Source organism: Micropterus dolomieu, linkage group LG20 (genome assembly GCF_021292245.1).
Source record: "Micropterus dolomieu isolate WLL.071019.BEF.003 ecotype Adirondacks linkage group LG20, ASM2129224v1, whole genome shotgun sequence".
Lineage (NCBI taxonomy): Eukaryota > Metazoa > Chordata > Actinopteri > Centrarchiformes > Centrarchidae > Micropterus > Micropterus dolomieu.
The window spans coordinates 7,957,511-7,971,647 of NC_060169.1; the positions used below are offsets into that span (position 1 = coordinate 7,957,511).

Sequence of the window (14,137 nt, forward strand, 5' to 3'; positions counted from 1 at the left end):
TTGGATGGTTTGGACTTTCAGACCATTTACAGGAAGTTCGACGTTTGCCGTATAAACCAGAAACAAACAAATGCTCGAGGAAATGCATTAAAATAAGGACACAATTATAAATCTCCCGTGACAGCTCATGTTTTCAAACAGAGAGCCATTATAGAAGCACACTGCCACCTATCTCTTTGGTTTCTCCTCAAACGGAGGTGCAGAAGGATTGCTTGGGGTCTTCTCCTCCTGTCCTGTCGGCGACGTTATAATGTTCACACAACGAGGACGTTTAATTGCGACTAGCCTTCAGTATAGTTGGTGCTGCAGGTAGTAATGCCATAATAATAACAATATAGTGGTGGCAAATATGCATATGTTCATTTTTTATTCATTCATTCTTGTCAAAGATACCCGCTGAACTGTTTAATAAACCAATCAATGTCAAGTATAGGGAGACGCAGCCCACATAGATGATGACGACAGCGCAAGTATGTCATGTAAAGTCCTTTAGTGCGGTCACAGAATTGCAGTGTGAAACCAAACCAAAACTAACCGAATGTATCAAAATGTATCAAAACAGGAACTTTGGTTCGGACCTTGGTGCAGACTTTCAGGTGTGAAAGCCCCCTAAGTCTGTTTACCTGAACATTCTTGCTAAAAGCAGTCCTCTGCTCCAGCTGGAGACATTATATTTTGTTTGTCAGTCTTTGATGGCTTAATGAGCTTGTCATTTGGGAATCCTAAACCTTAGCACAGTCACTTTTTTAACAAAAGAGAAAACAAAGAAATTTAATACAAACTTGATTTCCCCTTTTATCCTTTTTATCATTTCACTCCCTGTCTCTAAGTGCCTCTTTGCTCTATTACATTCTTAGGTGTTTATTCGAGACCATACCAGAGAGCAAAGGGACATCATTAAGAATGAGAAACGGATACTTACCAGCACTTGGAAACAAACAGACCCATCCCCTGTGGCTTTCTGAATATTTCCTCATTAATCTGCTCTTAATAAGAAATTTTACTCCTCTTCTTTAGACCACAGGCAAAAGCCAGATGCAATGGGATCATTTCATGGCAGAAGACGGCATTGCATTTGCTTTTATAATATACTACAAGAAAGGTATTGAATTAGCTTGAGGAATTTCAAACTGCTCAATTGAATGGTTTAGTACTATCAGATGGGTTGCAGAAATGAACTATAAATGATGAATCGCTTTGTACTGAACTGTGTGAAAAGGCTAATGATGAAAAAAGCAATAACAGTGTGCCAATTAAGTCAAGTGTATAAGAATCGTTCTGAAGCTGTTGCTTCCTTTATGAAACATAATTCATTTAAAAGGACAAAAACAACTTCCCAGTCATCTTAATAACAGTAAAAATTATCTAAACAGCTGGGTGAAAACTTTACTTTTCTGAGTAAAAAAGGTTAAATTGAGAGGTAAAATACAAACAGCATAATTAGGCAGGCTGTAAAAAGACTTTAATGACATACTTGTTTATGTGACAGACACAGCAGGCAGTTACATACATTTGCATCTGTGTTAAAAGTAAAGTTTGTGTAAATGTACATGGATACAGTATATCTCAGCTAGAATCAGCTAGAAAAGTGAAGCTGGCGTTGTTTTGAGCTGGTGTGTGCTTGGTGTCTCACTGTGATAAATTATTATAAACAAAGACTCAGATCCCATTACAAAAGGACCAAAGCAGGCTCAATATGTTTTTCCTGGATTGTCATTATTCAAACTGAAATATGTTATTCTGTTTGTAGCAGTGGCTTCCAGCAGCATAACTACAGGAAAGATTTATAGGAGATCAGAATAAAAGGAAACAAAGCAGGTCTATAAACAGTTTTTTTTATGGTGCAAAACATCTTTACAGCTTACTAAACTGTCAAACAACATTCTTATGTTCAGAAATTCTGCCGATTTTTTAAAAACGTATTGCTATGTAGTGTCAGTGGTAGGAGAAGAATTATAAGCAAAATTAAAGTATCTAAAGTAAAAGTAGCTACTTGTTTTGCTTAAAAAGTGGTCCCTGTGACTGATTTTACATTTACTTTACTTTAAACACAGCATATCATTCACTCTGCAGAGAAGGTGATTTGCTGCAATCTTCCATCTCTTCAGGACCATCACAGTGCACTGCATAATACTGCATATATGTGTCTGTTTTGTGTGTGTGTGTAATACTCTCTGTATCTAGAGAAACTCCCTGAAATCCTTACCCTGATCATGTACTCACAGGCAGAGCAATAGAAAGATTCATTTTTGCCCTCAAGTACTCTCATCACCAGATAACACTAAGAATTTGAAACCAAGAAAGCTGTACAGTATTTTCTCTCGCTACTGTTCTCCTTGTGCAGGCCTATGAGATACATAGTATTGACGCGTGTAATGGTATATATTATCATGTCAGTCTATCACAAGAGAGATAAAACTCAGCTAAGTGCTCCTTTAAGACCTCTCAGACCCCTCTGTATTATGAGAGCTAATGGGGCACAGTTAGTCTAGATCGAACAGACACCTTCAGGAGGGAAACAGAAACCTTGTGGACACCAACTCTCAAGGACAAGAACAGTTTTTCTTCAAGTATTTTCATGTTTGCAGCTTGTTTTATTGCAGCAGAGCAGTCCATAGCACAGAAAACAGTGTTGCAATTAGTCACTTGAGAGTTATGATTTATGGTGTAATATTTATTCTGCATTTAAGTAGACTTTGTTTCTGAGGAACACTTCTAGATATACATTGCATGCATTATGAAAATGTATATAACCCACTCCAGAGGCCCCCTTACATGTACTCATGTTGTGTTATATCTTGTTCCGCCAGCAGTGCTGATATCCCTGTCTAGCAGAGATTGATGCTTTAGCAAGGCTTCAGGATGAGAACTATAATCAAAGTCCAGGCACAGGGATTGATTCCTACATGTTCATCCATGATGTGATTTCCGCGCAGTGATAACAACACAGTGGCTCTTTGTGGAATGACCAGTAAGACTGGTGAATCAGCCATGTCAGGCACACAGTCCATCAGCGCCTCCAAAATCAATATCTTTTGGGATCTTGCTGCCTTGAGCGTACATGGAGGGAAGCCTTTGAGGTGATAGCCTTGTTCTTTTTATGTTGTGGGTCTAATCATTTTCACAGACTCTATATCTCACGCCTGTGTAAAGCTGCTCAGTGTAAACAATCGGCTTCCATTTCCACTAGAGTAACCTCACCTTTCCAACTAATTTGTGGGCTGATTAGGTCACAGACCCATCACACCACCTCTGTGTCACTTGACACTAGTATTGACTGTCTGAATTCACTAGCGTAAAACATGACTTTAATTACACATTAACCTAATGAGAGAAATTCACTGTCCCCAAATGGCTTAAAAACACATGGTATTGAAATCTGATTTTATGATTTGAGTGCATTGAAAACACTGCTTTCTTTAAAGCACCTGAAAAACTTCATCAATCAAAAAGTGTTTCTCTATAACATGTATTTGTGACCAAAACACAACAGTCACAGTGACCGTTGAGAAATAAACAAGTCCTTAATTATTAGTTATAACGAGTTGAAGACTTCTACAACTGCGCTGGGTTGCCCCAGCTGTGTGTAAGTTCGGTTGTAAAGTCAACACTAGAGGCTTAGTAACAACTTATTAGTATGTAACTAAATCAGCTACTGTTGTTTGCACCACGATTACTTGGGGTATAACCTAGCTAGTTTGGACGTAAGGTCATAACTAAGGCAAGTGTCCAATCAACGATCAAAGGGTTCCATCATCATGCTTACCATGTGCATTAGCCAGTTGGTATCGTAGCACATTGTAGATAGATAGATAGATTAGGTCTCTACTGGTTGGACAATGACATGCAATTAATGAAAAAGTATGCTGTTTGGCAGGAAAATCGAAAATGTTTTACCATGACTCTTTATGATTTCCACTAGATGAAGAAATTCCATAAAATGAAATGAAAACCAAACAGAAATGGCAAATCCAAACAGCATGGGAAAAAGCATAATAATACAAATCCAACACATCTTTATAGTAGCATCCATGTTATTTCCACATTCCGACTTAAAGCACATGAACTCACCAAAGTCGGAAGAACAACTTCCCAATTAGGGAAATGGGACCATCCGAGGAGCACATGAATGCAGCATAAAGACAGGCAGAGACAGCTAGATGTGTCTGCGAGGTTGGCTCTGTCCAAAGGCATCAAAATGCACCAACTAGTATCTCTAAAGCTCACTAATTAATATGTTATCTCTCTTTATTTATACTTGTAAGACCGAAAAGTAGGGGGTTCAAGTGATGACAGAACTCCAGTACACTTCTGTTGCTATGGAGAAGAAGCCCATCAGAGGCACAAATCAGAGTGGTAGCAAATAAAAATGCTTTGTTGTTGTAATTGGGAACTAAAATATTGCACCTTAGTATTGAAACTGAACAGATTTAATGGCTGGATATTTGAACAGGTTCCTATACACACTGTAAACTTTAGCTTTCACTTGCTGTCAGTAGCAGACACAAGCGAATTGTATGCTCAGTGATAGGATGTTATTGACCCAAGTGCACCTTGGGAGACATATCCGACTTTTCTCCTTAGGCTGGCAGGGTTGTAGCTGTCATGCTGATGATTGAAGTGGGAGAGTTTCATGTCTGTCTGAGTCTTGGAAGAGCTCCAAATAGTCACCTAATACTGTCTATGGAGAAATTGTTTTACTTCAAGAATCTTGGACACCTGAAATACCTCCTTACATCTGTTTGCAATTTTATTGTTCTAATGAATAGTGTTTGCATCATTCATAGTAAGAAGTGAAAATAGGTCTAAATATATACTTGCTTTTAACTACTGTTTGGGTACATAAGATGGCTGCCACGCGTGTCCTGCGTTCCTTTGGAGCGTAGGTTGTGCATGTCTCCAGAAATTAACGCTACGTGTACGCGAGATGCAATTCAGCACATGAACGTGGGAGCAGTGTGTCGATCTGACCGGCAGGTCAGCAGAAAGCTCCTGTTCCACACACCAGCCCAGGTGGTGGCGGTATGCAGTTGGTTTGCCAACCGCCATTAAATGCAAAAGAAGAAGAAGAAGGTCAGCTGTAGACTTAAAAAAGTAGATTATGGAATATAAAATAAAATCAATAAAATCAAAACCTTGAGGTTCGTTATGTTTGGTTTGATTACATTGTGCAAATTCCGAGGTTGTCAAGGAAGATAATCCGGTGTCGGCGAGGGATGATCCAGCCCTGATCTGGTTATAATGAATGTTGTATCACCTGCAATCCAGGCTGCTTATAACACTGCATAGTGATAAAGGATTCTGTAACTGAAACTTGTTTTTCACTTACAGAGCATAAGCATGTAATGTGAAATGCAATTAATGACAGCTTATTAAATACTGTAAGTCAATACAACCCGCTGACTCAGACCCAGTTTAATATTAACTAAACTGTAACGTTACATGATCAACAATAAATCTGTAACCTGTTTGCAGCCGACGTTAATAATTAATGTGATGGCAGCCAGCCAGTAAATGATTACGTGTTTGGCGAGTAAACAAACACTCATTCATCTTTTCATAAGGAACGACAGTCGGAGTTAACCCCTCGTAGGTTGTAGCTAAAGCAAGAAGCTAGCTAACGTTAGATGGCTACAGCTGAGTTAAACATATTTACTAACCTCAGGTTACTAACCTATTTTGAGTCCAGGGCTTCTTTTTTGGGGCCTTGTTGTATGAAGTTTTAAAGTCAAAGTTTATGATGAACGGCACAGCAGCTGCCGGTGATACTACGTGTAACGTAGGTAGGTTATAGATAACGGAGGGAGGGGAATAACAGCAAGCTCATCAGAGGTTTCCTAAAAATAAACATTGTGCACGAGTCCCGCACTTCAAGTCCGAGTCTTAAGTCTTTTGAGGATGAGTCTCAAGTCAAGTGTGAAGTCACTGTGTGTGCAACTTAAAGGAGACCTATTATGCTTTTCCATATTTTATGACTTATCTACAATGTTACAATGTTGGATGTTCATGTTAAACATGGCCAAAGAAGTATTTAAAAGAAATCCCTGTGAGCAAAAACTCTGTTTTGAACTGTTTTTTCTACCAACATCTCCGTTCTACGACACACGGAGCCAGACAGAGCCGGTGTTCCATATACAGTATGCTGTTACCTGTTTGCTATTTGCTAACACAGCAACGCTCAGTCTGCCTGTACCGCTCAGCGACAACAATAGCCTGGTAACATGCTTCAGGTCTTTGAGGGGGGAGGGGAATAAAGAGACAGGAGCATCTACAGTTCAGACAGGGGCTGAAATGAAGGCCTGCATGAGGACCCGGATAAGACAGAGTTATTTTTTTGAACTTTGAATCATGCAAAGCTGGCATCCAGGAGTCACAGAAGTACAATATAGAACTGGAAAAGCAGTATAATAGGTCTCCTTTAAGTCGGACTCGAGTCCGAGTCCCAAACTAGAGTCCCCATCTCTGACGCCTACACATTGTTAAAAAAGCAAGTATGTCAGGGCTTTTTTTATCTTTTGACTGATACGTTTCCACAGTGATATTACAACCATCATTCCTTTTTGGTAGCTTTGTCGAAAGACTGCTGCAATATTGCTGCCAAACATCAAGACCGAAGCTTACACGAGGGACTGACTGGCTTTGTGTTAAAGAAATGTTTGTATGAAGTGCATTCATGTAAAAGATAAAAAAATGTATTTTAAGTCATCGAGATCAAAGAATTACAAAAGCATATTTTGAAAACTGTAAACCAGTAACTCTGGCTACAAATGGACATAAAAGGCAATAATACTTTTGCCAGCACAGAGCGCAACAGTAATTCCTCGAATATCTCACAGCAACGTTACAGTCCCTCATCAGTGATCAACATGCTAATTAGCCCCGAAATTTGAAGGGAGGGAAGTCTTTTCTAATCTCCATGAGTAACGGACTGCTCTGTCACTCATTAAAGGAGGCTCATAATTCACCAGTTCTCATTATATTGACACAGTGCAGGAATTCGTCTGGTCACTGTGGGGAAAATGTCATGGATCACGCTAACGACACTCACACTTATTCCCACAGAGCTCATAATTGCTTACTCCTGCTGTGCCATTTTTCTAATGATTAATGCTGTTTTTTCCCCACACAGAATTATTCTTTTTGATAAATGCTGCGCAGTGTCAGTGCTTGAGTACACAAGCTTATTTGTTTATCAAAATATTTCAATCTTGTGAGGACACTTTATCAGGGAGGCCTGGTTTGAAATTGGAGCTTCACTCAAAATGTGTACAAAAAAGAGCATAAAAATGTTTGATATTTGATGTAAAACACTTCCTGGGCCCTGATTTGCATATTAGTAAGTATATATCTCTTATCCCATGGCAAATTCAGATCAGTCAAGTGTAACCCCCTCATGCTGTAAACTCATATCCTATCAAAATTCATCATGGCAGACAGCTCTTAAACAGCTGTTTATTTAGAAAAATACTTTTATGATATCTTGACTCTTGTCCATTGCGTTTGTAGCTTCTCCATAAATTTAAATGCTGGATAGTGGGAATTTCCCCATTTCTACTGTAGCTTTTAAAAATAACCAGCACACATATATAAATGCAATTTTGACAGAAATGAAAGAGATTTAGTCACTTGAAATGCAAATATACAAGACTTATAAAATAACAGTTAAAAAACATCAGAATTCTATTTAAATCATTGCCATGTCAGACTTTACAGCATCAGCATCAGCATTGTTATGATTCTACTTAAGCACTTTTGCATTCTGTAGTACTACATCTACTGAAAACAAGTTCATAAGTGATATATGAGTGAGATTCTTTTATTATAGAATATAAACATTGTTTTGACCCCATTGGTTGAAACATGGTAATGGTCATGTGGTCTCGCACTGCTCTGTTCTGATTACAACAGTGTTGTCAGTATTTCAACATGACTGACAACAGCTGTTAAACCCCCAAACAAACAAGCAGAGGCTGCTCTACTGAGATTACTGAAGCTGTTAAAAATATCTCCAGACATAAAATGGAATAAAAAAAGAGCAGCCATGTCAGTGGGAGTTCTGGGGTGGATCTAAGATCTAACAACAAAGTTAGGTCCCCATATGGTCCATAAACTGCAGTGGAGTTTTATCCCAGAAGCCCATGGATGCCTGGAGTTGGCTATGAAAAATATAATATTTATTTAGGGCTGGGCACCTGAATGTGTCATTATCTTGTTAACGCATTAATTAATTAATTAACACCGATAATTATTTTATCGCACGTTAACGCAGTTTTTTAAAAATTATTATTATTTTGAAAGTCCGTTGCTCACTGGATCTGAATACAAATACAGTAAAACCATGGGTCACAGGAGGGTTGGGATGTTGATCAGCCTGTAAATCGCCCACGAAAACAAGCAGTGGAGGGAGGCTTCGACAGACTACGCTGGATGTTGGTGGGAGAACAAGACAGCGCTCCGCGAGTAAACAGCAGGCGCTCTATTGAGAGTAACCATGGCAATGGCTTCTGTGCACTACACAGCTGTAGCTGTATTTAAGTTAAGTTAAAATTATAGGCTACATAACTTTACCTGATAGGCCTTCATCTAGTTTTGCAGGGATGCTCTGCCATGTGAATTCCCTCCTGTTGATGTCCTATTCAGTAAACAGTAATAGATTCTAGAAACTCACAAACAGCGAAGATCAGTCTCTCCTCCAATGATTTGTGCTGCGCGTCATGTGCAAAAAGTTCAAGACAATTCAACTTCGGCAGCGGGCGGGCGTGTGCGTGAGGCGAGCACAACCGCGACAGTTTAAGGGGAATGCACCTGCTTGTCGGTACACCTTGTGCTTGAGGTCTTCACCTCGCTCTAGGGAAACTTGCTATTGAACATAGACTGTTTATGCTGCTATGAAAGGAAGTATTGCTGCAGACATGAGCTTCTAAGCTTTTGTAAGACAACTTTGCCAGAATTGACAACCTGTTCTCACTCACATCAGATATGGACGCATGGTCAAGAACCGTTGGCGTCAGTTTGTAACGCACTAGGGGAAGCCCTGTGGCGTCATTTATGAATGCTAAAAGCAGGTGTATAGTAAATAACAGAAAAGTCAGAATAAGATGGTGAGTGAAATTTCGAAAATAGGTTAGTGAGCTAGAATTAATATTATAAATGAGATTGTTGCCACACTTTATAATAGTTAGATTCCAGTAAGTATCATTACTGTAGTGAATGGGTCTTCCACTGTGTTGTTGTCCTGTTATGTTACATTATTGTTTATTATGTGGGTCACATAAGTTACAGCGACTCAGACAGTGGAGAAGCTGTTTACCTGAGTATTGGTAAACATCTATAAATCTAAATTGAACGTTACAAAGCAAACAGTGATAGATCCATGCTAAAGAAGCTGGCTGCGCCTGCCTTGCATCAAGGCTAGTATAAATGAATTGATCCACATTTGCTTTGTAGCGTTACATCCTTTCTTGAAGGCTAATATCAACACTTTGACATCGTAACCGTGGTCCACAGGATAGTAATATGGATCGCGTTAGCTGGTGAAGTATCAGAATCAGAAATACTTTATTGATACTTGTGGGGAAATTGTTTTGTCACATCAAGGCATAAGCAATAGAAATAATAATAGAAAGTAGGTAGATAAAGAAACCTAAATATAAAGAAACATATAAAGGAGTGTGGATATGTACATATTTACACATTAAAGAATTGTTATGGTAAACAGTAATAGTGAATAAATAGCAGCAGAATTGCAGCAGAGAATATTGCACATTAATTATTAAACACAAAAATAATAAGGTTTAATAACTATGGTCCCGTGTGTCAGACACTTAGAGGGAGGGAGTTAAAGAGCTTGATGACCACAGGCAGGAATGACTTCCTGTGGCGCTCTGTGGGGCATTTTGCGGGGATGGGCCTTCCACTGAAAATGTTCCTGTGTTTGAGCAGCACGTCATGGAATGGGGAGGAGAAATTGTCCAAGATGACATGTTGCTTGGACAGCATCCTGCTCTCTGACACCACCAGAGAGTCCAGCTCCACTCCCACAATGTCACTGGCCTTCTGGATCCGTTTGTTGAGTCTGTTAGCCTCCGCTACCCTCAATCTGCTGCCCCAGCATGCAACTGCAAACAGGATAGCACTGGCCACAACAGACTCATAAAACATCCTCAGCATCGTCCGGTAGATGTTGAATGACCTCAGCCTCCTCAGAAAATAGAGACAACTCTGGCCCTTCCAGTAGAGGGCTTGGGTGTTCTTGGCCCAGTCCAGTTTGTCATGTTGAGCTGCTGATGGTTCTGCTCGCACCATGTGACAAAGTCACCCAACACAACCCTGTACTCAGTCTCATCACCCTTGCTGATACATCCAACCACAGCAGAGTCATCAGAATACTTCTGAAGATGGCAGGACTCTGTGTGGTAGTTGAAGTCTGTGGTGTAGATGGTGAGGAGAAAGGGAGAGAGGACAGTCCCCAGCGGGACCTCCGGTGTTGCTGACCACGCTGTCTAACCGGCTGAAGGGTGTTGAAAGCACTGGAGAAGTGAAAAATACATGACCGTCATTGTGCTCGCCGGCTTGTCCAGGAGGGCGTAAATCCGGTTGAGCCGGTTGATGGCGTCCTCAACTCCCAGTAGGTGCTGGTACGCAAACTGGAGGGGGTCCAGAAGAGCATGAGCAAGACCATGGGCCGCAGATGATCCAGAACCAGTCCTTGGTTATCCACAGTTTGTTATTTGAGTAACAATGGACAGTTTTTGTTGGGACAGTGCAGTCCACACAGAAGTTAGTCTGTGATGCACTCAGTAAGCCTATCTAATCTATGTCCTCTCCATGTGGCTCACAGAGTGCATCCCAGTCTGCCACTTTAAAACCTCGAAGTAATATGGAAAGCCAAAACGAAGGTTCCGATATGGTAACCCTAGTTCTATAAGCACATGCGGAGCCCTCTACTGGACTCTATGGGTACTACCTCCTCCAATCACAAGCACGCACTTGCCCAGTAAATTTTTATTGTGCACGTAGCCGACAAATAGGACATCGCTACCGATATGTGCTTGACGTATAAATAGTAGTGTTCCTACTGCCTCATCATCTGAACACCTCTTCAGCATATGGTGTAGGAGCGTCAGTGCTCATCGGTAGAGGGCTCCGCCTGTGCTTATAGAACTAGGGTTACCATATCGTAACCTTTGTTCTATCTCACACAGGGTCCGCCCTCTACTGGACTCTATGGGTACAGTGGGTGGAGCCCGATGACTATTTGCTCTACCCGCAACAAGCCAAAGTCTACCACACCAACCCGGTTGGCCACTGGCAGGGACAGAATGGTAGGTCACCCCTGAGAAGGTCGCTGGACCAATAGGCCAGGACCTGATAGGCTTGGCCTGACCATTAACACCTGGACTGCCCACTGGAACGTCAGGCACCGCCACTGTATGTTCCCCCTCTACACCCAGTAGTCACCAGGGGCCATATTACAGAAAGTTCCTAACCGGCAGATCCTATCCTAACTGCTTGGTAACCATTGTAATAAGGGTTAGGAACTGATTTAGGAAAAAGGCCATTACAGATTAACAGTTCCTAAGTCAATATTCTTTTCCTAATTTTAGATAAGAAAAGGGTTACAGAAGCATTACAGAAGCATCCTAACTTTGTAAAATCTTAAATAAACTCTCCTAACTTTAGGAGAACTGTTAAGCTGTCCTAACTTTTACTTTTCCACCAGTTAGTGTTTGCTAACTCATTTAATCCACATGGTTGCTCTTTAATTGCTTTTACAAAATCAACAAAATGTCAACGGGTGGAACTTAATTGATTCTACCGATGTGTTTGGTGACAAAACACTCGTTAGTAGAAAGGATGGATCCGTCTCCCTCTCAATGCATCAGCGCTGAAAGCCCAACCACTTAGATTTACAGCAAGACGTGGTGGAGACTGCCCGCTGCTTGGGGTGTCTATACGACCTCAGCGGATAGACCAGCCTGTGTCTGCCTCTCCCTTTCAGGAGCCAAACCTGGAGAGGCTAGTCCAACACCAGCATCGCGCATATGATGCTTAACCCTTGTGATAGAGACACCCAGACCAGAAGTACAGGCCAGGGCACTGTCACTTTCGACATCACTTCTACCAGAATGACGAGCAACCGTTCCCGCCTCACCAAACTGAAGGGATGAGGTGGGGTGGGGGGAACTGGTGTAGATGTCAGCCCCAGGTGAAGCAGTGACAGAGTACACCCTCGCCTGCAACAAAATGGCGCAGAGAGCCGCTCGTGGACGAAACAAAACCAATTGAAGCAGTGAGCGATCTCATTATCTGAAGTATATCGGGGAATGAATTTGGCCGAATAGAATCAAAAATGCTAACACGTGCCGTCACACTGTTGCACTCTTGGCGTCATGTCGCTATGCCACACAGATGCAGTTCAGGCAGCTGGCTCCTGTCATCCTTCCCTCTGTCTCTGCGTGATTCACTGCAGGTAACAATGTGCAGATTGAAGCTACATGGCAAGTGCCAGATTGACGGACACACGGACGCACAAGTATAGATGTCTGGCTACGTGCATAGCCTACGGTGCAGCTACGCACGTAGACCCTACGCAGGAGTATAAATCAAGCTTTAGACTACAGACAGCTTTCATTTAGCTGGTTTAGCTTTGCCAAGCTAGTGTTAGTGCGGTGTGCTTTAATAACAGGATGAAAGATGTGGACAGAGTGGATCAATTAACCCCTTCTCTACGTTATGCTCGTTTAATAGATGTATCGACAAAGTTGTCTTTTACTCTTTAGGTTTTCTTGCACATTCTGCAGTAGCTTAGAGCTACTTTTACTTCATCGTGTCTCTGCGATTTGTTCTCTGTTCGTGTGCTGGTGGCGACACAGAGCTGCAGAGGTGCATCCTGATAACAAACAGTATGGTCTTCAGCCCCAGGCCCGTTTACCACCATGCTTCAGTGCCCATCTAGTATCTGATTAAACATGTAAATTGCATATGCCTGCTCTGTTCTGTACAGGGGTTCTTTACTGCGGCTCTCTGCCTCGGGTTTTCAATGTATGCACGTGGACGGGCAGGGAGGTGCTCTTCCTACCTAATGCCTTTTCCACATAGGCATGTGGAAAGGCAGAGAGGTGTCCTCCCAGAACAGAGCCATACCACCAAATTTAAATGCAATTCCGCAATATCAGTCTTTGATGAAATTTATCCTGACTGAAATAAGTGATTTCATTGAAAAACTACATAAAGCCCCTTAACTTATGTAAGTTAAGTTTTTTAACCATAACCAAGAACTTTTTCTAAACCCAACCAAGTAGTTTTGTTGCCTAAACCAAACCAAACTGCAAAATTTTATAACATTAACAACTAGTTTTATTTTGAAAGTTTTACCTGACATTGCATGTTTATTATTGCAAACCAGACTGGACGTTGCATATTGATTGTTGATAACTTGACCGTGGAGACCTACACATCCAAAAATTTTACTAAACATTTACCCAGGGTGTTAAAAAGTGACACTTAGGGGTCTTGACCAAGCGTCCATATGCGACAAGTTGGGAGTAAGAATGTTTTGGCAGTGATGGAAATGGCGATCTGGAGGGTTTCCTGTGAAAAACTATTTCACAAGTTCCATTGTGGCAACAGGAAACAGCAAGAAATCATCAGTGCCCCTTTATTGCCATTAAGGGGAGGAGAGTTGCGTAGTTGCTGTAGTTGAATGAACGTACAACTTGTTTATGTTATGTAGGTTATCTTACTAAAAGATAAAATTATAATTTTTATTTTTTTTTTGTGAGATGGCTTACTGACTCATGTTCCACCATCCTCTTCCTGCAACAACTCACCTTTTGTGAGATTTCAGAGCAAGTCTTCTGTATTTGGTTAAACACAATGGTCTATCTCTTCCTCTGGATCATTTCCATGATGTTGTCATACCAAGGATTATGTTGCAGCCATAACAGCCCATTTTGCAGTCAATAAAGTTATGTGTCATTTTCAATTATTTTGCTTGTGAGTCTAATGTAACAGTTACACCATCATTTACTTTATTTTCACAACCTGAAGGTGAAAACTATTGTTATGATCATCAGTTTCTATGGCAAAAACTACTGCTGCATGTAATTAATGTTAATTAATTACATGCAGTACT

At 40.9% G+C, this 14,137-nt stretch overlaps 1 protein-coding gene and 1 long non-coding RNA gene across 3 annotated transcripts in view; one reads left to right on the plus strand and one right to left on the minus strand.

Moving 5' to 3' along the window:
- tspan4a (tetraspanin 4a) overlaps positions 1-14,137 on the minus strand; it is a 164,650-nt gene that overhangs the window by 48,092 nt on the left and 102,421 nt on the right. The window lies entirely within an intron of this gene.
- The window catches only part of LOC123959001, a 58,230-nt gene that overhangs the window by 33,616 nt on the left and 10,477 nt on the right, over positions 1-14,137 (plus strand). The window lies entirely within an intron of this gene.